This window comes from Patagioenas fasciata, chromosome W, assembly GCF_037038585.1.
Source record: "Patagioenas fasciata isolate bPatFas1 chromosome W, bPatFas1.hap1, whole genome shotgun sequence".
Lineage (NCBI taxonomy): Eukaryota > Metazoa > Chordata > Aves > Columbiformes > Columbidae > Patagioenas > Patagioenas fasciata.
Window position 1 is genome coordinate 5,312,971 of NC_092559.1, and position 25,921 is coordinate 5,338,891.

Here is a 25,921-nt window from a genome sequence, read left to right on the forward strand (position 1 = left end):
TAAACCTAACCCCAAATCTAAACCTAACCCCAAATCTAACCCCAAATCTAAACCTAACCCCAAATCTAAACCTAAAATCTAAACCTAACCCCAAATCTCAAACTAAAATCTAAACCTAACCCCAAATCTAAACCTAACCCCAAATCTAAACCTAAAATCTAAACCTAACCCCAAATCTAAACCTAAAATCTAAACCTAAACCCAAATCTAAACCTAAAATCTAAACCTAACCTAAAATCTAAACCTAACCCCAAATCTAAACCTAAAATCTAAACCTAACCCCAAATCTAAAACTAACCCCAAATCTAAACCTAAAATCTAAACCTAACCCCAAATCTAAAACTAACCCCAAACCTAACCCCAAATCTAAACCTAACCCCAAATCTAAACCTAAAATCTAAACCTAACCCCAAATCTAAACCTAAAATCTAAACCTAACCCCAAATCTAAACCTAAAATCTAAACCTAACCCCAAATCTAAACCTAAAATCTAAACCTAACCCCAAATCTAAACCTAACCCCAAATCTAAACCTAAAATCTAAACCTAACCCCAAATCTAAACCGAAAATCTAAACCTAACCCCAAATCTGAACCTAAAATCTAAACCTAACCCCAAATTTAATCCTAAAATCTAAACCTAAAATCTAAACCTAACCTAAAATCTAAACCTAACCCCAAATGTAAACCTAAAATCTAAACCTAACCCCAAATCTAAACCTAACCCCAAATCTAAACCTCAAATCTAAATCTAACCCCAAATCTAAACCTAAAATCTAAACCTAACCCCAAATCTAAACCTAAAATCTAAACCTAACCCCAAATCTAAACCTAACCCCAAATCTAAACCTAAAATCTAAACCTAACCCCAAATCTAAACCGAAAATCTAAACCTAACCCCAAATCTAAACCTAAAATCTAAACCTAACCTAAAATCTAAACCTAACCCCAAATCTAAACCTAAAATCTAAACCTAACCCCAAATCTAAACCTAAAATCTAAACCTAACCCCAAATCTAAACCTAAGATCTAAACCTAAAATCTAAACCTAACCCCAAATCTAAACCTAAAATCTAAACCTAACCCCAAATCTAAACCTAAAATCTAAACCTAACCCCAAATTTAATCCTAAAATCTAAACCTAAAATCTAAACCTAACCTAAAATCTAAACCTAATCCCAAATCTAAACCTAAAATCTAAACCTAACCCCAAATCTAAAACTAACCCCAAATCTAAACCTAAAATCTAAAATCTAAACCTAACCCCAAATCTAAACCTAAAATCTAAACCTAACCCCAAATCTAAACCTAACCCCAAATCTAAACCGAAAATCTAAACCTAACCCCAAATCTAAACCGAAAATCTAAACCTAACCCCAAATGTAAACCTAAAATCTAAACCTAACCTAAAATCTAAACCTAACCCCAAATCTAAACCTAAAATCTAAACCTAACCCCAAATCTAAACCGAAAATCTAAACCTAACCCCAAATCTAAACCGAAAATCTAAACCTAACCCCAAATGTAAACCTAAAATCTAAACCTAACCTCAAATCTAAACCTAACCCCAAATCTAAACCTAAAATCTAAACCTAACCCCAAATCTAAACCTAAAATCTAAACCTAACCCCAAATCTAAACCGAAAATCTAAACCTAACCCCAAATCTAAACCTAATCCCAAATCTAAACCAAAAACCAAACCTAACCCCAAATCTAAACCTAAAACCTAAACCTAACCCCAAATCTAAACCTAAAATCTAAACCTAACCCCAAATCTAAACCGAAAATCTAAACCTAACCCCAAATCTAAACCTAAAATCTAAACCTAACCCCAAATCTTAACCTAAAATCTAAACCTAACCCCAAATCTAAACCTAAAATCTAAACCTAACCCCAAATCTAAACCTAAAATCTAAACCTAACCCCAAATCTAAACCTAACCCCAAACCTAACCCCAAATCTAAACCTAACCCCAAATCTAAACCTAAAATCTAAACCTAACCCCAAATCTAAACCTAAAATCTAAACCTAAAATCTAAACCTAACCTAAAATCTAAACCTAACCCCAAATCTAAACCTAAAATCTAAACCTAACCCCAAATCTAAACCTAACCCCAAATCTAAACCTAAAATCTAAACCTAACCCCAAATCTAAACCTAAAATCTAAACCTAACCCCAAATCTAAACCTAAAATCTAAACCTAACCCCAAATCTAAACCTAAAATCTAAACCTAACCCCAAATCTAAACCTAACCCCAAATCTAAACCTAAAATCTAAACCTAACCCCAAATCTAAACCTAACCCCAAATCTAAACCTAAAATCTAAACCTAACCCCAAATCTAAACCTAAAATCTAAACCTAACCCCAAATCTAAACCTAAAATCTAAACCTAACCCCAAATCTAAACCTAACCCCAAATCTAAACCTAAAATCTAAACCTAACCCCAAATCTAAACCTAAAATCTAAACCTAACCCCAAATCTAAACCTAACCCCAAATCTAAACCTAAAATCTAAACCTAACCCCAAATCAAACCTAAAATTTAAGCCTAACCCCAAATCTAAACCTTAAAATCTAAACCTAAGCCCAAATCTAAACCTAACCCCAAATCTAAACCGAAAATCTAAACCTAACCCCAAATCTAAACCTAAAATCTAAACCTAACCCCAAATCTTAACCTAAAATCTAAACCTAACCCCAAATCTAAACCTAAAATCTAAACCTAACCCAAAATCTAAACCTAACCCCAAACCTAACCCCAAATCTAAACCTAACCCCAAATCTAAACCTAAAATCTAAACCTAACCCCAAATCTAAACCTTAAACCAAACCTAAAATCTAAACCTAACCCCAAATCTAAACCTAAAATCTAAACCTAACCCCAAATCTAAACCTAACCCCAAATCTAAACCTAAAATCTAAACCTAACCCCAAATCTAAACCTAAAATCTAAACCTAACCCCAAATCTAAACCTAAAATTTAAGCCTAACCCCAAATCTAAACCTAAAATCTAAACCTAAGCCCAAATCTAAACCTAAGCCCAAATCTAAACCTAACCCCAAATCTAAACCTAAAATCTAAACCTAACCCCAAATCTAAACCCAACCCCAAATCTAAACCTAAAATCTAAATCTAAACCTAAAATCTAAACCTAACCCCAAATCTAAACCTAAAATCTAAACCTAACCCCAAATCTAAACCGAAAATCTAAACCTAAAATCTAAACCTAACCTAAAATCTAAACCTAACCCCAAATCTAAACCTAAAATCTAAACCTAACCCCAAATCTAAACCTAACCCCAAATCTAAACTTCAAATCTAAACCTAACCCCAAATCTAAACCTAAAATCTAAACCTAACCCCAAATCTAAACCTAAAATCTAAACCTAACCCCAAATCTAAACCTAACCCCAAATCTAAACCTAAAATCTAAACCTAACCCCAAATCTAAACCGAAAATCTAAACCTAACCCCAAATCTAAACCGAAAATCTAAACCTAAAATCTAAACCTAACCTAAAATCTAAACCTAACCCCAAATCTAAACCTAAAATCTAAACCTAACCCCAAATCTAAACCTAACCCCAAATCTAAACTTCAAATCTAAACCTAACCCCAAATCTAAACCTAAAATCTAAACCTAACCCCAAATCTAAACCTAAAATCTAAACCTAACCCCAAATCTAAACCTAAAATCTAAACCTAACCCCAAATCTAAACCTAACCCCAAATCTAAACCTAAAATCTAAACCTAACCCCAAATCTAAACCTAAAATCTAAACCTAACCCCAAATCTAAACCTAACCCCAAATCTAAACCTAAAATCTAAACCTAACCCCAAATCTAAACCGAAAATCTAAACCTAACCCCAAATCTAAACCGAAAATCTAAATCTAAAATCTAAACCTAACCTAAAATCTAAACCTAACCCCAAATCTAAACCTAAAATCTAAACCTAACCCCAAATCTAAACCTAAAATCTAAACCTGACCCCAAATCTAAACCTAACCCCAAATCTAAACCTAACCCCAAATCTAACCCCAAATCCAAACCTAACCCCAAATCTAAACCTAAAATCTAAACCTAACCCCAAATCTCAAACTAAAATCTAAACCTAACCCCAAATCTAAACCTAACCCCAAATCTAAACCTAGAATCTAAACCTAACCCCAAATCTAAACGTAAAATCTAAACCTAACCTAAAATCTAAACCTAACCCCAAATCTAAACCTAAAATCTAAACCTAACCCCAAATCTAAACCTAACCCCAAATCTAAACCTAAAATCTAAACCTAACCCCAAATCTAAACCTAAAATCTAAACCTAACCCCAAATCTAAACCTAACCCCAAATCTAAACCTAAAATCTAAACCTAACCCCAAATCTAAACCGAAAATCTAAACCTAACCCCAAATCTGAACCTAAAATCTAAACCTAACCCCAAATTTAATCCTAAAATCTAAACCTAAAATCTAAACCTAACCTAAAATCTAAACCTAACCCCAAATCTAAACCTAAAATCTAAACCTAACCCCAAATCTAAACCTAACCCCAAATCGAAACCTCAAATCTAAACCTAACCCCAAATCTAAACCTAAAATCTAAACCTAACCCCAAATCTAAACCTAAAATCTAAACCTAACTTCAAATCTAAACCTAACCCCAAATCTAAACCTAAAATCTAAACCTAACTCCAAATCTAAACCTAAAATCTAAAGCTAACCCCAAATCTAAACCTAAAATCTAAACCTAACCCCAAATCTAAACCTAAAATTTAAGCCTAACCCCAAATCTAAACCTAAAATCTAAACCTAAGCCCAAATCTAAACCTAACCCCAAATCTAAACCGAAAATCTAAACCTAACCCCAAATCTAAACCTAAAATCTAAACCTAACCCCAAATCTTAACCTAAAATCTAAACCTAACCCCAAATCTAAACCTAAAATCTAAACCTAACACCAAATCTAAACCTAACCCCAAACCTAACCCCAAATCTAAACCTAAAATCTAAACCTAACCCCCAATCTAAACCTAAAATCTAAACCTAACCCCAAATCTAAACCTAACCCCAAATCTAAACCGAAAATCTAAACCTAACCCCAAATCTAAACCGAAAATCTAAACCTAAAATCTAAACCTAACCTAAAATCTAAACCTAACCCCTAATCTAAACCTAAAATCTAAACCTAATCCCAAATCTAAACCTAACCCCAAATCTAAACCGAAAATCTAAACCTAACCCCAAATCTAAACCTAAAATCTAAACCTAACCCCAAATCTAAACCTAACCCCAAATCTAAACCTAAAATCTAAATCTAACCTAAAATCTAAACCTAACCCCAAATCTAAACCTAAAATCTAAACCTAACCCCAAATCTAAACCTAAAATCTAAACCTAAAATCTAAACCTAACCCCAAATCTAAACCTAACCCCAAATCTAAACCTAAAATCTAAACCTAACCCCAAATCTAAACCTAACCCCAAATCGAAACCTAAAATCTAAACCTAACCCCAAATCTAAACCTAAAATCTAAACCTAACCCCAAATCTAAACCTAACCCCAAATCTAAACCTAAAATCTAAACCTAACCCCAAATCTAAACCTAAAATTTAAGCCTAACCCCAAATCTAAACCTAAAATCTAAACCTAAGCGCAAATCTAAACCTAAGCCCAAATCTAAACCGAAAATCTAAACCTAACCCCAAATCTAAACCTAACCCCAAATCTAAACCTAAAATCTAAACCTAACCCCAAATCTAAACCTAACCCCAAATCTAAACCTAAAATCTAAACCTAACCCCAAATCTAAACCTAACCCCAAATCTAAACCTAAAATCTAAACCTAACCCCAAATCTAAACCTAAAATCTAAACCTAACCCCAAATCTAAACCTAAAATCTAAATCTAAAATCTAAACCTAACCTAAAATCTAAACCTAACCCCAAATCTAAACCTAAAATCTAAACCTAACCCCAAATCTAAACCGAAAATCTAAACCTGACCCCAAATCTAAACCTAACCCCAAATCTAAACCTAACCCCAAATCTAACCCCAAATCTAAACCTAACCCCAAATCTAAACCTAAAATCTAAACCTAACCCCAAATCTAAACCTAAAATCTAAACCTAAACCCAAATCTAAACCTAAAATCTAAACCTAACCTAAAATCTAAACCTAACCCCAAATCTAAACCTAAAATCTAAACCTAACCCCAAATCTAAAACTAACCCCAAATCTAAACCTAAAATCTAAACCTAACCCCAAATCTAAAACTAACCCCAAACCTAACCCCAAATCTAAACCTAACCCCAAATCTAAACCTAAAATCTAAACCTAACCCCAAATCTAAACCTAAAATCTAAACCTAACCCCAAATCTAAACCTAAAATCTAAACCTAACCCCAAATCTAAACCTAACCCCAAATCTAAACCGAAAATCTAAACCTAACCCCAAATCTAAACCTAAAATCTAAACCTAAAATCTAAACCTAACCTAAAATCTAAACCTAACCCCAAATCTAAACCTAAAATCTAAACCTAACCCCAAATATAAACCTAAAATCTAAACCTAACCCCAAATCTAAACCTAAAATCTAAACCTAACCCCAAATCTAAACCTAAAATCTAAACCTAACCGCAAATCTAAACCTAAAATCTAAACCAAAAATCTAAACCTAACCTAAAATCTAAACCTAACCCCAAATCTAAACCTAAAATCTAAACCTAAGCCCAAATCTAAACCTAAGCCCAAATCTAAACCTAACCCCAAATCTAAACCTAAAATCTAAACCTAACCCCAAATCTAAACCTAACCCCAAATCTAAACCTAAAATCTAAACCTAACCCCAAATCTAAACCTAACCCCAAATCTAAACCTAAAATCTAAACCTAACCCCAAATCTAAACCTAAAATCTAAACCTAACCTAAAATCTAAACCTAACCCCAAATCTAAACCTAAAATCTAAACCTAACCCCAAATCTAAACCTAACCCCAAATCTAAACCTAAAATCCAAACCTAACCCCAAATCTAAACCTAAAATCTAAATCTAAAATCTAAACCTAACCTAAAATCTAAACCTAACCCCAAATCTAAACCTAAAATCTAAACCTAACCCCAAATCTAAACCGAAAATCTAAACCTGACCCCAAATCTAAACCTAACCCCAAATCTAAACCTAACCCCAAATCTAACCCCAAATCTAAACCTAACCCCAAATCTAAACCTAAAATCTAAACCTAACCCCAAATCTCAAACTAAAATCTAAACCTAACCCCAAATCTAAACCTAACCCCAAATCTAAACCTAAAATCTAAACCTAACCCCAAATCTAAACCTAAAATCTAAACCTAAACCCAAATCTAAACCTAAAATCTAAACCTAACCTAAAATCTAAACCTAACCCCAAATCTAAACCTAAAATCTAAACCTAACCCCAAATCTAAAACTAACCCCAAATCTAAACCTAAAATCTAAACCTAACCCCAAATCTAAAACTAACCCCAAACCTAACCCCAAATCTAAACCTAACCCCAAATCTAAACCTAAAATCTAAACCTAACCCCAAATCTAAACCTAAAATCTAAACCTAACCCCAAATCTAAACCTAAAATCTAAACCTAACCCCAAATCTAAACCTAAAATCTAAACCTAACCCCAAATCTAAACCTAACCCCAAATCTAAACCTAAAATCTAAACCTAACCCCAAATCTAAACCGAAAATCTAAACCTAACCCCAAATCTGAACCTAAAATCTAAACCTAACCCCAAATTTAATCCTAAAATCTAAACCTAAAATCTAAACCTAACCTAAAATCTAAACCTAACCCCAAATGTAAACCTAAAATCTAAACCTAACCCCAAATCTAAACCTAACCCCAAATCTAAACCTCAAATCTAAATCTAACCCCAAATCTAAACCTAAAATCTAAACCTAACCCCAAATCTAAACCTAAAATCTAAACCTAACCCCAAATCTAAACCTAACCCCAAATCTAAACCTAAAATCTAAACCTAACCCCAAATCTAAACCGAAAATCTAAACCTAACCCCAAATCTAAACCTAAAATCTAAACCTAACCTAAAATCTAAACCTAACCCCAAATCTAAACCTAAAATCTAAACCTAACCCCAAATCTAAACCTAAAATCTAAACCTAACCCCAAATCTAAACCTAAGATCTAAACCTAAAATCTAAACCTAACCCCAAATCTAAACCTAAAATCTAAACCTAACCCCAAATCTAAACCTAAAATCTAAACCTAACCCCAAATTTAATCCTAAAATCTAAACCTAAAATCTAAACCTAACCTAAAATCTAAACCTAATCCCAAATCTAAACCTAAAATCTAAACCTAACCCCAAATCTAAAACTAACCCCAAATCTAAACCTAAAATCTAAAATCTAAACCTAACCCCAAATCTAAACCTAAAATCTAAACCTAACCCCAAATCTAAACCTAACCCCAAATCTAAACCGAAAATCTAAACCTAACCCCAAATCTAAACCGAAAATCTAAACCTAACCCCAAATGTAAACCTAAAATCTAAACCTAACCTAAAATCTAAACCTAACCCCAAATCTAAACCTAAAATCTAAACCTAACCCCAAATCTAAACCGAAAATCTAAACCTAACCCCAAATCTAAACCGAAAATCTAAACCTAACCCCAAATGTAAACCTAAAATCTAAACCTAACCTCAAATCTAAACCTAACCCCAAATCTAAACCTAAAATCTAAACCTAACCCCAAATCTAAACCTAAAATCTAAACCTAACCCCAAATCTAAACCGAAAATCTAAACCTAACCCCAAATCTAAACCTAATCCCAAATCTAAACCAAAAACCAAACCTAACCCCAAATCTAAACCTAAAACCTAAACCTAACCCCAAATCTAAACCTAAAATCTAAACCTAACCCCAAATCTAAACCGAAAATCTAAACCTAACCCCAAATCTAAACCTAAAATCTAAACCTAACCCCAAATCTTAACCTAAAATCTAAACCTAACCCCAAATCTAAACCTAAAATCTAAACCTAACCCCAAATCTAAACCTAAAATCTAAACCTAACCCCAAATCTAAACCTAACCCCAAACCTAACCCCAAATCTAAACCTAACCCCAAATCTAAACCTAAAATCTAAACCTAACCCCAAATCTAAACCTAAAATCTAAACCTAAAATCTAAACCTAACCTAAAATCTAAACCTAACCCCAAATCTAAACCTAAAATCTAAACCTAACCCCAAATCTAAACCTAACCCCAAATCTAAACCTAAAATCTAAACCTAACCCCAAATCTAAACCTAAAATCTAAACCTAACCCCAAATCTAAACCTAAAATCTAAACCTAACCCCAAATCTAAACCTAACCCCAAATCTAAACCTAAAATCTAAACCTAACCCCAAATCTAAACCTAACCCCAAATCTAAACCTAAAATCTAAACCTAACCCCAAATCTAAACCTAAAATCTAAACCTAACCCCAAATCTAAACCTAAAATCTAAACCTAACCCCAAATCTAAACCTAACCCCAAATCTAAACCTAAAATCTAAACCTAACCCCAAATCTAAACCTAAAATCTAAACCTAACCCCAAATCTAAACCTAACCCCAAATCTAAACCTAAAATCTAAACCTAACCCCAAATCAAACCTAAAATTTAAGCCTAACCCCAAATCTAAACCTTAAAATCTAAACCTAAGCCCAAATCTAAACCTAACCCCAAATCTAAACCGAAAATCTAAACCTAACCCCAAATCTAAACCTAAAATCTAAACCTAACCCCAAATCTTAACCTAAAATCTAAACCTAACCCCAAATCTAAACCTAAAATCTAAACCTAACCCAAAATCTAAACCTAACCCCAAACCTAACCCCAAATCTAAACCTAACCCCAAATCTAAACCTAAAATCTAAACCTAACCCCAAATCTAAACCTTAAACCTAACCTAAAATCTAAACCTAACCCCAAATCTAAACCTAAAATCTAAACCTAACCCCAAATCTAAACCTAACCCCAAATCTAAACCTAAAATCTAAACCTAACCCCAAATCTAAACCTAAAATCTAAACCTAACCCCAAATCTAAACCTAAAATTTAAGCCTAACCCCAAATCTAAACCTAAAATCTAAACCTAAGCCCAAATCTAAACCTAAGCCCAAATCTAAACCTAACCCCAAATCTAAACCTAAAATCTAAACCTAACCCCAAATCTAAACCCAACCCCAAATCTAAACCTAAAATCTAAATCTAAACCTAAAATCTAAACCTAACCCCAAATCTAAACCTAAAATCTAAACCTAACCCCAAATCTAAACCGAAAATCTAAACCTAAAATCTAAACCTAACCTAAAATCTAAACCTAACCCCAAATCTAAACCTAAAATCTAAACCTAACCCCAAATCTAAACCTAACCCCAAATCTAAACTTCAAATCTAAACCTAACCCCAAATCTAAACCTAAAATCTAAACCTAACCCCAAATCTAAACCTAAAATCTAAACCTAACCCCAAATCTAAACCTAAAATCTAAACCTAACCCCAAATCTAAACCTAACCCCAAATCTAAACCTAAAATCTAAACCTAACCCCAAATCTAAACCGAAAATCTAAACCTAACCCCAAATCTAAACCTAAAATCTAAACCTAACCTAAAATCTAAACCTAACCCCAAATCTAAACCTAAAATCTAAACCTAACCCCAAATCTAAACCTAAAATCTAAACCTAAAATCTAAACCAAACCCCAAATCTAAACCTAAAATCTAAACCTAACCCCAAATCTAAACCTAACCCCAAATCTAAACCTAAAATCTAAACCTAACCCCAAATCTAAACCTAAAATCTAAACCTAACCCCAAAACTAAACCTAACCCCAAATCTAAACCGAAAATCTAAACCTAACCCCAAATCTGAACCTAAAATCTAAACCTAACCCCAAATTTAATCCTAAAATCTAAACCTAAAATCTAAACCTAACCTAAAATCTAAACCTAATCCCAAATCTAAACCTAAAATCTAAACCTAACCCCAAATCTAAAACTAACCCCAAATCTAAACCTAAAATCTAAAATCTAAACCTAACCCCAAATCTAAACCTAAAATCTAAACCTAACCCCAAATCTAAACCTAACCCCAAATCTAAACCGAAAATCTAAACCTAACCCCAAATCTAAACCGAAAATCTAAACCTAACCCCAAATCTAAACCTAAAATCTAAACCTAACCTAAAATCTAAACCTAACCCCAAATCTAAACCTAAAATCTAAACCTAACCCCAAATCTAAACCTAAAATCTAAACCTAACCCCAAATCTAAACCTAACCCCAAATCTAAACCTAAAATCTAAACCTAACCCCAAATCTAAACCTAAAATCTAAACCTAACCCCAAATCTAAACCTAACCCCAAATCTAAACCTAACCCCAAATCTAACCCCAAATCTAAACCTAACCCCAAATCTATACCTAAAATCTAAACCTAACCCCAAATCTAAACCTAAAATCTAAACCTAACCCCAAATCTAAACCTAAAATCTAAACCTAACCCCAAATCTAAACCTAAAATCTAAACCTAACCCCAAATCTAAACCTAACCCCAAATCTAAACCTAAAATCTAAACCTAACCCCAAATCTAAACCGAAAATCTAAACCCTACCCCAAATCTAAACCTAACCCCAAATCTAAACCTAAAATCTAAACCTAACCCCAAATCTAAACCTAAAATCTAAACCTAACCCCAAATCTAAACCTAATCCCAAATCTAAACCAAAAACCAAACCTAACCCCAAATCTAAACCTAAAATCTAAACCTAACCCCAAATCTAAACCTAACCCCAAATCTAAACCTAAAATCTAAACCTAACCCCAAATCTAAACCTAACGCCAAATCTAAACCTAAAATCTAAACCTAACCCCAAATCTAAACCTAAAATCTAAACCTAACCCCAAATCTAAACCGAAATTTAAACCTAACCCCAAATCTAAACCTAAAATCTAAACCTAACCTAAAATCTAAACCTAACCCCAAATCTAAACCTAAAATCTAAACCTAACCCCAAATCTAAACTTAAAATCTAAACCTAACCCCAAATCTAAACCTAACCCCAAATCTAAACCTAAAATCTAAACCTAACCCCAAATCTAAACCTAAAACCTAAACCTAACCCCAAATCTAAACCTAACCCCAAATCTAAACCTAACCCCAAATCTAACCCCAAATCTAAACCTAACCCCAAATCTAAACCTAAAATCTAAACCTAACCCCAAATCTAAACCTAATCCCAAATCTAAACCTAAAATCTAAACCTAACCCCAAATCTAAACCTAACCCCAAATCTAAACCTAAAATCTAAACCTAACCCCAAATCTAAACCTAACCCCAAATCTAAACCTAAAATCTAAACCTAACCCCAAATCTAAACCTAACCCCAAATCTAAACCTAAAATCTAAACCTAACCCCAAATCTAAACCTAAAATCTAAACCTAAAATATAAACCTAACCTAAAATCTAAACCTAACCCCAAATCTAAACCTAAAATCTAAACCTAACCCCAAATCTAAACCTAACCCCAAATCTAAACCTAAAATCTAAACCTAACCCCAAATCTAAACCTAAAATCTAAACCTAACCCCAAATCTAAACTTAACCCCAAATCTAAACCTAAAATCTAAACCTAACCCCAAATCAAACCTAAAATTTAAGCCTAACCCCAAATCTAAACCTTAAAATCTAAACCTAAGCCCAAATCTAAACCTAACCCCAAATCTAAACCGAAAATCTAAACCTAACCCCAAATCTAAACCTAAAATCTAAACCTAACCCCAAATCTTAACCTAAAATCTAAACCTAACCCCAAATCTAAACCTAAAATCTAAACCTAACCCAAAATCTAAACCTAACCCAAACCTAACCCCAAATCTAAACCTAACCCCAAATCTAAACCTAAAATCTAAACCTAACCCCAAATCTAAACCTAAAATCTAAACCTAAAATCTAAACCTAACCCCAAATCTAAACCTAAAATCTAAACCTAACCCCAAATCTAAACCTAAAATCTAAAACTAACCCCAAATCTAAACCTAAAATTTAAGCCTAACCCCAAATGTAAACCTAAAATCTAAACCTAAGCCCAAATCTAAACCTAACCCCAAATCTAAACCTAACCCCAAATCTAAACCTAAAATCTAAACCTAACCCCAAATCTAAACCTAACCCCAAATCTAAACCTAAAATCTAAACCTAACCCCAAATCTAAACCTAAAATCTAAACCTAACCCCAAATCTAAACCGAAAATCTAAACCTGACCCCAAATCTAAACCTAACCCCAAATCTAAACCTAACCCCAAATCTAACCCCAAATCTAAACCTAACCCCAAATCTAAACCTAAAATCTAAACCTAACCCCAAATCTCAAACTAAAATCTAAACCTAACCCCAAATCTAAACCTAACCCCAAATCTAAACCTAAAATCTAAACCTAACCCCAAATCTAAACCTAAAATCTAAACCTAACCCCAAATCTAAACCTAAAATCTAAACCTAAACCCAAATCTAAACCTAAAATCTAAACCTAACCTAAAATCTAAACCTAACCCCAAATCTAAACCTAAAATCTAAACCTAACCCCAAATCTAAACCTAACCCCAAATCTAAACCTAAAATCTAAACCTAACCCCAAATCTAAACCTAAAATCTAAACCTAACCCCAAATCTAAACCTAACCCCAAATCTAAACCTAAAATCTAAACCTAACCCCAAATCTAAACCTAAAATCTAAACCTAACCCCAAATCTAAACCTAACCCCAAATCTAAACCGAAAATCTAAACCTAACCCCAAATCTAAACCTAAAATCTAAACCTAAAATCTAAACCTAACCTAAAATCTAAACCTAACCCCAAATCTAAACCTAAAATCTAAACCTAACCCCAAATCTAAACCTAACCCCAAATCTAAACCTAAAATCTAAACCTAACCCCAAATCTAAACCTAAAATCTAAACCTAACCCCAAATCTAAACCTAACCCCAAATCTAAACCGAAAATCTAAACCTAACCCCAAATCTGAACCTAAAATCTAAACCTAACCCGAAATTTAATCCTAAAATCTAAACCTAAAATCTAAACCTAACCTAAAATCTAAACCTAAAATCTAAACCTAACCTAAAATCTAAACCTAACCCCAAATCTAAACCTAAAATCTAAACCTAACCCCAAATCTAAACCTAACCCCAAATCTAAACCTCAAATCTAAACCTAACCCCAAATCTAAACCTAAAATCTAAACCTAACCCCAAATCTAAACCTAACCCCAAATCTAAACCTAAAATCTAAACCTAACCCCAAATCTAAACCGAAAATCTAAACCTAACACCAAATCTAAACCTAAAATCTAAACCTAACCTAAAATCTAAACCTAACCCCAAATCTAAACCTAAAATCTAAACCTAACCCCAAATCTAAACCTAAAATCTAAACCTAAAATCTAAACCTAACCCCAAATCTAAACCTAAAATCTAAACCTAACCCCAAATCTAAACCTAACCCCAAATCTAAACCTAAAATCTAAACCTAACCCCAAATCTAAACCTAAAATCTAAACCTAACCCCAAAACTAAACCTAACCCCAAATCTAAACCGAAAATCTAAACCTAACCCCAAATCTGAACCTAAAATCTAAACCTAACCCCAAATTTAATCCTAAAATCTAAACCTAAAATCTAAATCTAACCTAAAATCTAAACCTAATCCCAAATCTAAACCTAAAATCTAAACCTAACCCCAAATCTAAAACTAACCCCAAATCTAAACCTAAAATCTAAAATCTAAACCTAACCCCAAATCTAAACCTAAAATCTAAACCTAACCCCAAATCTAAACCTAACCCCAAATCTAAACGGAAAATCTAAACCTAACCCCAAATCTAAACCGAAAATCTAAACCTAACCCCAAATCTAAACCTAAAATCTAAACCTAACCTAAAATCTAAACCTAACCCCAAATCTAAACCTAAAATCTAAACCTAACCCCAAATCTAAACCTAAAATCTAAACCTAACCCCAAATCTAAACCTAACCCCAAATCTAAGCCTAAAATCTAAACCTAACCCCAAATCTAAACCTAAAATCTAAACCTAACCCCAAATCTAAACCTAACCCCAAATCTAACCCCAAATCTAAACCTAACCCCAAATCTATACCTAAAATCTAAACCTAACCCCAAATCTAAACCTAAAATCTAAACCTAACCCCAAATCTAAACCTAACCCCAAATCTAAACCTAAAATCTAAACCTCACCCCAAATCTAAACCTAAAATCTAAACCTAACCCCAAATCTAAACCTAACCCCAAATCTAAACCTAAAATCTAAACCTAACCCCAAATCTAAACCTAACGCCAAATCTAAACCTAAAATCTAAACCTAACCCCAAATCTAAACCTAAAATCTAAACCTAACCCCAAATCTAAACCGAAATTTAAACCTAACCCCAAATCTAAACCTAAAATCTAAACCTAACCTAAAATCTAAACCTAACCCCAAATCTAAACCTAAAATCTAAACCTAACCCCAAATCTAAACTTAAAATCTAAACCTAACCCCAAATCTAAACCTAACCCCAAATCTAAACCTAAAATCTAAACCTAACCCCAAATCTAAACCTAAAATCTAAACCTAAAATCTAAACCTAAAATCTAAACCTAACCCCAAATCTAAACCTAACCCCAAATCTAAACCTAAAATCTAAACCTAACCCCAAATCTAAACCTAAAATCTAAACCTAACCCCAAATCTAAACCTAACCCCAAATCTAAACCTAAAATCTAAACCTAATCCCAAATCTAAACCTAAAATCTAAACCTAACCCCAAATCTAAACCTAACCCCAAATCTAAACCTAAAATCTAAACCTAACCCCAAATCTAAACCGAAAATCTAAACCCTACCCCAAATCTAAACCTAACCCCAAATCTAAACCTAAAATCTAAACCTAAGCCCAAATCTAAATCTAACCCCAAATCTAAACCGAAAATCTAAACCTAACCCCAAATCTGAACCTAAAATCTAAACCTAACCCCAAATTTAATCCTAAAATCTAAACCTAAAATCTAAACCTAACCCCAAATCTAAACCTAACCCCAAATCTAAACCTAAAATCTAAACCTAACCCCAAATCTAACCCTTACCCCAAATCTAAACCTCAAATCTAAACCTAACCCCAAATCTAAACCGAAAATCTAAACCTAACCACAAATCTAAACCTAAAATCTAAACCTAAAATCTAAACCTAACCTAAAATCTAAACCTAACCCCAAATCTAAACCGAAAATCTAAACCTAACCCCAAATCTAAACCGAAAATCTAAACCTAACCACAAATCTAAACCTAAAATCTAAACCTAAAATCTAAACCTAACCTAAAATCTAAACCTAACCCCAAATCTAAACCTAAAATCTAAACCTAACCCCAAATCTAAACCTAACCCCAAATCTAAACCTAAAATCTAAACCTAACCCCAAATCTAAACCTAAAATCTAAACCTAACCCCAAATCTAAACCTAACCCCAAATCTAAACCGAAAATCTAAACCTAACCCCAAATCTGAACCTAAAATCTAAACCTAACCCCAAATTTAATCCTAAAATCTAAACCTAAAATCTAAACCTAACCTAAAATCTAAACCTAACCCCAAATCTAAACCTAAAATCTAAACCTAACCCCAAATCTAAACCTAACCCCAAATCTAAACCTCAAATCTAAACCTAACCCCAAATCTAAACCTCAAATCTAAACCTAACCCCAAATCTAAACCTAAAATCTAAACCTAACCCCAAATCTAAACCTAAAATCTAAACCTAACCCCAAATCTAAAACTAACCCCAAATCTAAACCGAAAATCTAAACCTAACCCCAAATCTAAACCTAACCCCAAATCTAAACCTCAAATCTAAACCTAACCCCAAATCTAAACCTAAAATCTAAACCTAACCCCAAATCTAAACCTAAAATCTAAACCTAACCCCAAATCTAAACCTAACCCCAAACCTAACCCCAAATCTAAACCTAACCCCAAATCTAAACCTAAAATCTAAACCTAACCCCAAATCTAAACCTAAAATCTAAACCTAAAATTTAAACCTAACCTAAAATCTAAACTTAACCCCAAATCTAAACCTAAAATCTAAACCTAACCCCAAATCTAAACCTAACCCCAAATCTAAACCTAAAATCTAAACCTAACCCCAAATCTAAACCTAAAATTTAAGCCTAACCCCAAATCTAAACCTAAAATCTAAACCTAACCCCAAATCTAAACCTAAAATCTAAACCCTAACCCAAATCTAAACCTAACCCCAAATCTAAACCTAAAATCTAAACCTAACCCCAAATCTAAACCTAACCCCAAATCTAAACCTAAAATCTAAACCTAACCCCAAATCTAAACCTAAAATCTAAACCTAACCCCAAATCTAAACCTAACCCCAAATCTAAACCGAAAATCTAAACCTAACCCCAAATCTAAACCTAAAATCTAAACCTAACCCCAAATCTAAACCTAAAATCTAAACCAAAAATCTAAACCTAACCTAAAATCTAAACCTAACCCCAAATCTAAACCTAAAATCTAAACCTAACCCCAAATCTAAACCTAACCCCAAATCTAAACCTAAAATCTAAACCTAACCCCAAATCTAAACCTAAAATCTAAACCTAACCTAAAATCTAAACCTAACCCCAAATCTAAACCTAAAATCTAAACCTAACCCCAAATCTAAACCTAACCCCAAATCTAAAACTAACCCCAAATCTAAACCGAAAATCTAAACCTAAAATCTAAACCTAACCTAAAATCTAAACCTAACCCCAAATCTAAACCTAAAATCTAAACCTAACCCCAAATCTAAACCTAACCCCAAATCTAACCCCAAATCTAAACCTAAAATCTAAACCTAACCCCAAATCTCAAACTAAAATCTAAACCTAACCCCAAATCTAAATCTAACCCCAAATCTAAACCTAATATCTAAACCTAACCCCAAATCTAAACCTAAAATCTAAACCTAACCCCAAATCTAAACCTAAAATCTAAACCTAACCCCAAATCTAAACCTAACCCCAAATCTAAACCTAAAATCTAAACCTAACCCCAAATCTAAACCTAAAATCTAAACCTAACCCCAAATCTAAACCTAACCCCAAATCTAAACCTAAAATCTAAACCTAACCCAAATCTAAACCTAAAATCTAAACCTAACCCCAAATCTAAACCTAAAATCTAAACCTAACCCCAAATCTAAATCTAACCCCAAATCTAAACCGAAAATCTAAACCTAACCCCAAATCTGAACCTAAAGTCTAAACCTAACCCCAAATTTAATCCTAAAATCTAAACCTAAAATATAAACCTAACCTAAAATCTAAACCTAACCCCAAATCTAACCCTAACCCCAAATCTAAACCTCAAATCTAAACCTAACCCCAAATCTAAACCTAAAATCTAAACCTAACCCCAAATCTAAACCTAACCCCAAATCTAAACCTAAAATCTAAACCTAACCCCAAATCTAAACCTAACCCCAAATCTAAACCGAAAATCTAAACCTAACCCCAAATCTAAACCGAAAATCTAAACCTAACCCCAAATCTAAACCTAAAATCTAAACCTAAAATCTAAACCTAAAATCTAAACCTAACCTAAAATCTAAACCTAACCCCAAATCTAAACCTAACCCCAAATCTAAACCTAAAATCTAAACCTAACCCCAAATCTAAACCTAAAATCTAAACCTAACCCCAAATCTAAACCTAAAATCTAAACCTAAAATCTAAACCTAACCCCAAATCTAAACCTAAAATCTAAACCTAACCCCAAATCTAAACCTAACCCCAAATCTAAACCTAAAATCTAAACCTAACCCCAAATCTAAACCTAAAATCTAAACCTAACCCCAAATCTAAACCTAACCCCAAATCTAAACCGAAAATCTAAACCTAACCCCAAATCTAAACCTAAAATATAAACCTAAAATCTAAACCTAAAATCTAAACCTAACCTAAAATCTAAACCTAACCCCAAATCTAAACCTAAAATCTAAACCTAACCCCAAATCTAAACCTAACCCCAAATCTAAACCTAAAATCTAAACCTAACCCCAAATCTAAACCTAAAATCTAAACCTAACCCCAAATCTAAACCTAACCCCAAATCTAAACCGAAAATCTAAACCTAACCCCAAATCTGAACCTAAAATCTAAACCTAACCCGAAATTTAATCCTAAAATCTAAACCTAAAATCTAAACCTAACCTAAAATCTAAACCTAAAATCTAAACCTAACCTAAAATCTAAACCTAACCCCAAATCTAAACCTAAAATCTAAACCTAACCCCAAATCTAAACCTAACCCCAAATCTAAACCTCAAATCTAAACCTAACCCCAAATCTAAACCTAAAATCTAAACCTAACCCCAAATCTAAACCTAACCCCAAATCTAAACCTAAAATCTAAACCTAACCCCAAATCTAAACCGAAAATCTAAACCTAACCCCAAATCTAAACCTAAAATCTAAACCTAACCTAAAATCTAAACCTAACCCCAAATCTAAACCTAAAATCTAAACCTAACCCCAAATCTAAACCTAAAATCTAAACCTAAAATCTAAACCTAACCCCAAATCTAAACCTAAAATCTAAACCTAACCCCAAATCTAAACCTAACCCCAAATCTAAACCTAAAATCTAAACCTAACCCCAAATCTAAACCTAAAATCTAAACCTAACCCCAAAACTAAACCTAACCCCAAATCTAAACCGAAAATCTAAACCTAACCCCAAATCTGAACCTAAAATCTAAACCTAACCCCAAATTTAATCCTAAAATCTAAACCTAAAATCTAAATCTAACCTAAAATCTAAACCTAATCCCAAATCTAAACCTAAAATCTAAACCTAACCCCAAATCTAAAACTAACCCCAAATCTAAACCTAAAATCTAAAATCTAAACCTAACCCCAAATCTAAACCTAAAATCTAAACCTAACCCCAAATCTAAACCTAACCCCAAATCTAAACGGAAAATCTAAACCTAACCCCAAATCTAAACCGAAAATCTAAACCTAACCCCAAATCTAAACCTAAAATCTAAACCTAACCTAAAATCTAAACCTAACCCCAAATCTAAACCTAAAATCTAAACCTAACCCCAAATCTAAACCTAAAATCTAAACCTAACCCCAAATCTAAACCTAACCCCAAATCTAAGCCTAAAATCTAAACCTAACCCCAAATCTAAACCTAAAATCTAAACCTAACCCCAAATCTAAACCTAACCCCAAATCTAACCCCAAATCTAAACCTAACCCCAAATCTATACCTAAAATCTAAACCTAACCCCAAATCTAAACCTAAAATCTAAACCTAACCCCAAATCTAAACCTAACCCCAAATCTAAACCTAAAATCTAAACCTCACCCCAAATCTAAACCTAAAATCTAAACCTAACCCCAAATCTAAACCTAACCCCAAATCTAAACCTAAAATCTAAACCTAACCCCAAATCTAAACCTAACGCCAAATCTAAACCTAAAATCTAAACCTAACCCCAAATCTAAACCTAAAATCTAAACCTAACCCCAAATCTAAACCGAAATTTAAACCTAACCCCAAATCTAAACCTAAAATCTAAACCTAACCTAAAATCTAAACCTAACCCCAAATCTAAACCTAAAATCTAAACCTAACCCCAAATCTAAACTTAAAATCTAAACCTAACCCCAAATCTAAACCTAACCCCAAATCTAAACCTAAAATCTAAACCTAACCCCAAATCTAAACCTAAAATCTAAACCTAAAATCTAAACCTAAAATCTAAACCTAACCCCAAATCTAAACCTAACCCCAAATCTAAACCTAAAATCTAAACCTAACCCCAAATCTAAACCTAAAATCTAAACCTAACCCCAAATCTAAACCTAACCCCAAATCTAAACCTAAAATCTAAACCTAACCCCAAATCTAAACCTAAAATCTAAACCTAACCCCAAATCTAAACCTAACCCCAAATCTAAACCTAAAATCTAAACCTAACCCCAAATCTAAACCGAAAATCTAAACCCTACCCCAAATCTAAACCTAACCCCAAATCTAAACCTAAAATCTAAACCTAAGCCCAAATCTAAATCTAACCCCAAATCTAAACCGAAAATCTAAACCTAACCCCAAATCTGAACCTAAAATCTAAACCTAACCCCAAATTTAATCCTAAAATCTAAACCTAAAATCTAAACCTAACCCCAAATCTAAACCTAACCCCAAATCTAAACCTAAAATCTAAACCTAACCCCAAATCTAACCCTTACCCCAAATCTAAACCTCAAATCTAAACCTAACCCCAAATCTAAACCGAAAATCTAAACCTAACCACAAATCTAAACCTAAAATCTAAACCTAAAATCTAAACCTAACCTAAAATCTAAACCTAACCCCAAATCTAAACCGAAAATCTAAACCTAACCCCAAATCTAAACCGAAAATCTAAACCTAACCACAAATCTAAACCTAAAATCTAAACCTAAAATCTAAACCTAACCTAAAATCTAAACCTAACCCCAAATCTAAACCTAAAATCTAAACCTAACCCCAAATCTAAACCTAACCCCAAATCTAAACCTAAAATCTAAACCTAACCCCAAATCTAAACCTAAAATCTAAACCTAACCCCAAATCTAAACCTAACCCCAAATCTAAACCGAAAATCTAAACCTAACCCCAAATCTGAACCTAAAATCTAAACCTAACCCCAAATTTAATCCTAAAATCTAAACCTAAAATCTAAACCTAACCTAAAATCTAAACCTAACCCCAAATCTAAACCTAAAATCTAAACCTAACCCCAAATCTAAACCTAACCCCAAATCTAAACCTCAAATCTAAACCTAACCCCAAATCTAAACCTCAAATCTAAACCTAACCCCAAATCTAAACCTAAAATCTAAACCTAACCCCAAATCTAAACCTAAAATCTAAACCTAACCCCAAATCTAAAACTAACCCCAAATCTAAACCGAAAATCTAAACCTAACCCCAAATCTAAACCTAACCCCAAATCTAAACCTCAAATCTAAACCTAACCCCAAATCTAAACCTAAAATCTAAACCTAACCCCAAATCTAAACCTAAAATCTAAACCTAACCCCAAATCTAAACCTAACCCCAAACCTAACCCCAAATCTAAACCTAACCCCAAATCTAAACCTAAAATCTAAACCTAACCCCAAATCTAAACCTAAAATCTAAACCTAAAATTTAAACCTAACCTAAAATCTAAACTTAACCCCAAATCTAAACCTAAAATCTAAACCTAACCCCAAATCTAAACCTAACCCCAAATCTAAACCTAAAATCTAAACCTAACCCCAAATCTAAACCTAAAATTTAAGCCTAACCCCAAATCTAAACCTAAAATCTAAACCTAACCCCAAATCTAAACCTAAAATCTAAACCCTAACCCAAATCTAAACCTAACCCCAAATCTAAACCTAAAATCTAAACCTAACCCCAAATCTAAACCTAACCCCAAATCTAAACCTAAAATCTAAACCTAACCCCAAATCTAAACCTAAAATCTAAACCTAACCCCAAATCTAAACCTAACCCCAAATCTAAACCGAAAATCTAAACCTAACCCCAAATCTAAACCTAAAATCTAAACCTAACCCCAAATCTAAACCTAAAATCTAAACCAAAAATCTAAACCTAACCTAAAATCTAAACCTAACCCCAAATCTAAACCTAAAATCTAAACCTAACCCCAAATCTAAACCTAACCCCAAATCTAAACCTAAAATCTAAACCTAACCCCAAATCTAAACCTAAAATCTAAACCTAACCTAAAATCTAAACCTAACCCCAAATCTAAACCTAAAATCTAAACCTAACCCCAAATCTAAACCTAACCCCAAATCTAAAACTAACCCCAAATCTAAACCGAAAATCTAAACCTAAAATCTAAACCTAACCTAAAATCTAAACCTAACCCCAAATCTAAACCTAAAATCTAAACCTAACCCCAAATCTAAACCTAACCCCAAATCTAACCCCAAATCTAAACCTAAAATCTAAACCTAACCCCAAATCTCAAACTAAAATCTAAACCTAACCCCAAATCTAAATCTAACCCCAAATCTAAACCTAATATCTAAACCTAACCCCAAATCTAAACCTAAAATCTAAACCTAACCCCAAATCTAAACCTAAAATCTAAACCTAACCCCAAATCTAAACCTAACCCCAAATCTAAACCTAAAATCTAAACCTAACCCCAAATCTAAACCTAAAATCTAAACCTAACCCCAAATCTAAACCTAACCCCAAATCTAAACCTAAAATCTAAACCTAACCCAAATCTAAACCTAAAATCTAAACCTAACCCCAAATCTAAACCTAAAATCTAAACCTAACCCCAAATCTAAATCTAACCCCAAATCTAAACCGAAAATCTAAACCTAACCCCAAATCTGAACCTAAAGTCTAAACCTAACCCCAAATTTAATCCTAAAATCTAAACCTAAAATATAAACCTAACCTAAAATCTAAACCTAACCCCAAATCTAACCCTAACCCCAAATCTAAACCTCAAATCTAAACCTAACCCCAAATCTAAACCTAAAATCTAAACCTAACCCCAAATCTAAACCTAACCCCAAATCTAAACCTAAAATCTAAACCTAACCCCAAATCTAAACCTAACCCCAAATCTAAACCGAAAATCTAAACCTAACCCCAAATCTAAACCGAAAATCTAAACCTAACCCCAAATCTAAACCTAAAATCTAAACCTAAAATCTAAACCTAACCTAAAATCTAAACCTAACCCCAAATCTAAACCTAACCCCAAATCTAAACCTAAAATCTAAACCTAACCCCAAATCTAAACCTAAAATCTAAACCTAACCCCAAATCTAAACCTAACCCCACATCTAAACCGAAAATCTAAACCTAACCCCAAATCTAAACCGAAAATCTAAACCTAACCCCAAATCTAAAACTAAAATCTAAACCTAAAATCTAAACCTAACCCCTAATCTAAACCTAAAATCTAAACCTAATCCCAAATCTAAACCTAACCCCAAATCTAAACCTAAAATCTAAACCTAACCCCAAATCTAAACCTAAAATCTAAACCTAACCCCAAATCTAAACCTAACCCCAAATCTAAACCTAAAATCTAAACCTAACCCCAAATCTAAACCTAACCCCAAATCTAAACCGAAAATCTAAACCTAACCCCAAATCTAAACCTAAAATCTAAACCTAACCCCAAATCTAAACCTAACCCCAAATCTAAACCTAAAATCTAAACCTAACCTAAAATCTAAACCTAACCCCAAATCTAAACCTAAAATCTAAACCTAACCCCAAATCTAAACCTAACCCCAAATCTAAACCTCAAATCTAAACCTAACCCCAAATCTAAACCTAAAATCTAAACCTAACCCCAAATCTAAACCTAAACCCAAATCTAAACCTAAAATCTAAACCTAACCCCAAATCTAAACCTAAAATCTAAACCTAACCCCAAATCTAAACCTAAAATCTAAACCTAACCCCAAATCTAAACCTAACCCCAAATCTAAACCTAAAATCTAAACCTAAAATCTAAACCTAACCTAAAATCTAAACCTAACCCCAAATCTAAACCTAAAATCTAAACCTAAAATCTAAACCTAACCTAAAATCTAAACCTAACCCCAAATCTAAACCTAAAATCTAAACCTAACCCCAAATCTAAACCTAACCCCAAATCTAAACCTAAAATCTAAACCTAACCTCAAATCTAAACCTAAAATCTAAACCTAACCCCAAATCTAAACCTAACCCCAAATCTAAACCTAACCCCAAATCTAACCCCAAATCTAAACCTAACCACAAATCTAAACCTAAAATCTAAACCTAACCCCAAATCTAAACCTAACCCCAAATCTAAACCTAAAATCTAAACCTAACCCCAAATCTAAACCTAACCCCAAATCTAAACCTAAAATCTAAACCTAACCCAAATCTAAACCTAAAATCTAAACCTAACCCCAAATCTAAACCGAAAATCTAAACCTAACCCCAAATCTGAACCTAAAGTCTAAACCTAACCCCAAATTTAATCCTAAAGTCTAAACCTAAAATATAAACCTAACCTAAAATCTAAACCTAACCCCAAATCTAAACCTAACCCCAAATCTAAAACTCAAATCTAAACCTAACCCCAAATCTAAACCTAAAATCTAAACCTAACCCCAAATCTAAACCTAAAATCTAAACCTAACCCCAAATCTAAACCTAACCCCAAATCTAAACCGAAAATCTAAACCTAACCCCAAATCTAAACCTAAAATCTAAACCTAACCCCAAATCTAAACCTAACCCCAAATCTAAACCGAAAATCTAAACCTAACCCCAAATCTAAACCGAAAATCTAAACCTAACCCCAAATCTAAACCTAAAATCTAAACCTAAAATCTAAACCTAACCTAAAATCTAAACCTAACCCCAAATCTAAACCTAACCCCAAATCTAAACCTAAAATCTAAACCTAACCCCAAATCTAAACCTAAAATCTAAACCTAACCCCAAATCTAAACCTAACCCCAAATCTAAACCGAAAATCTAAACCTAACCCCAAATCTAAACCGAAAATCTAAACCTAACCCCAAATCTAAACCTAAAATCTAAACCTAAAATCTAAACCTAACCCCTAATCTAAACCTAAAATCTAAACCTAATCCCAAATCTAAACCTAACCCCAAATCTAAACCTAAAATCTAAACCTAACCCCAAATCTAAACCTAAAATCTAAACCTAACCCCAAATCTAAACCTAACCCCAAATCTAAACCTAAAATCTAAACCTAACCCCA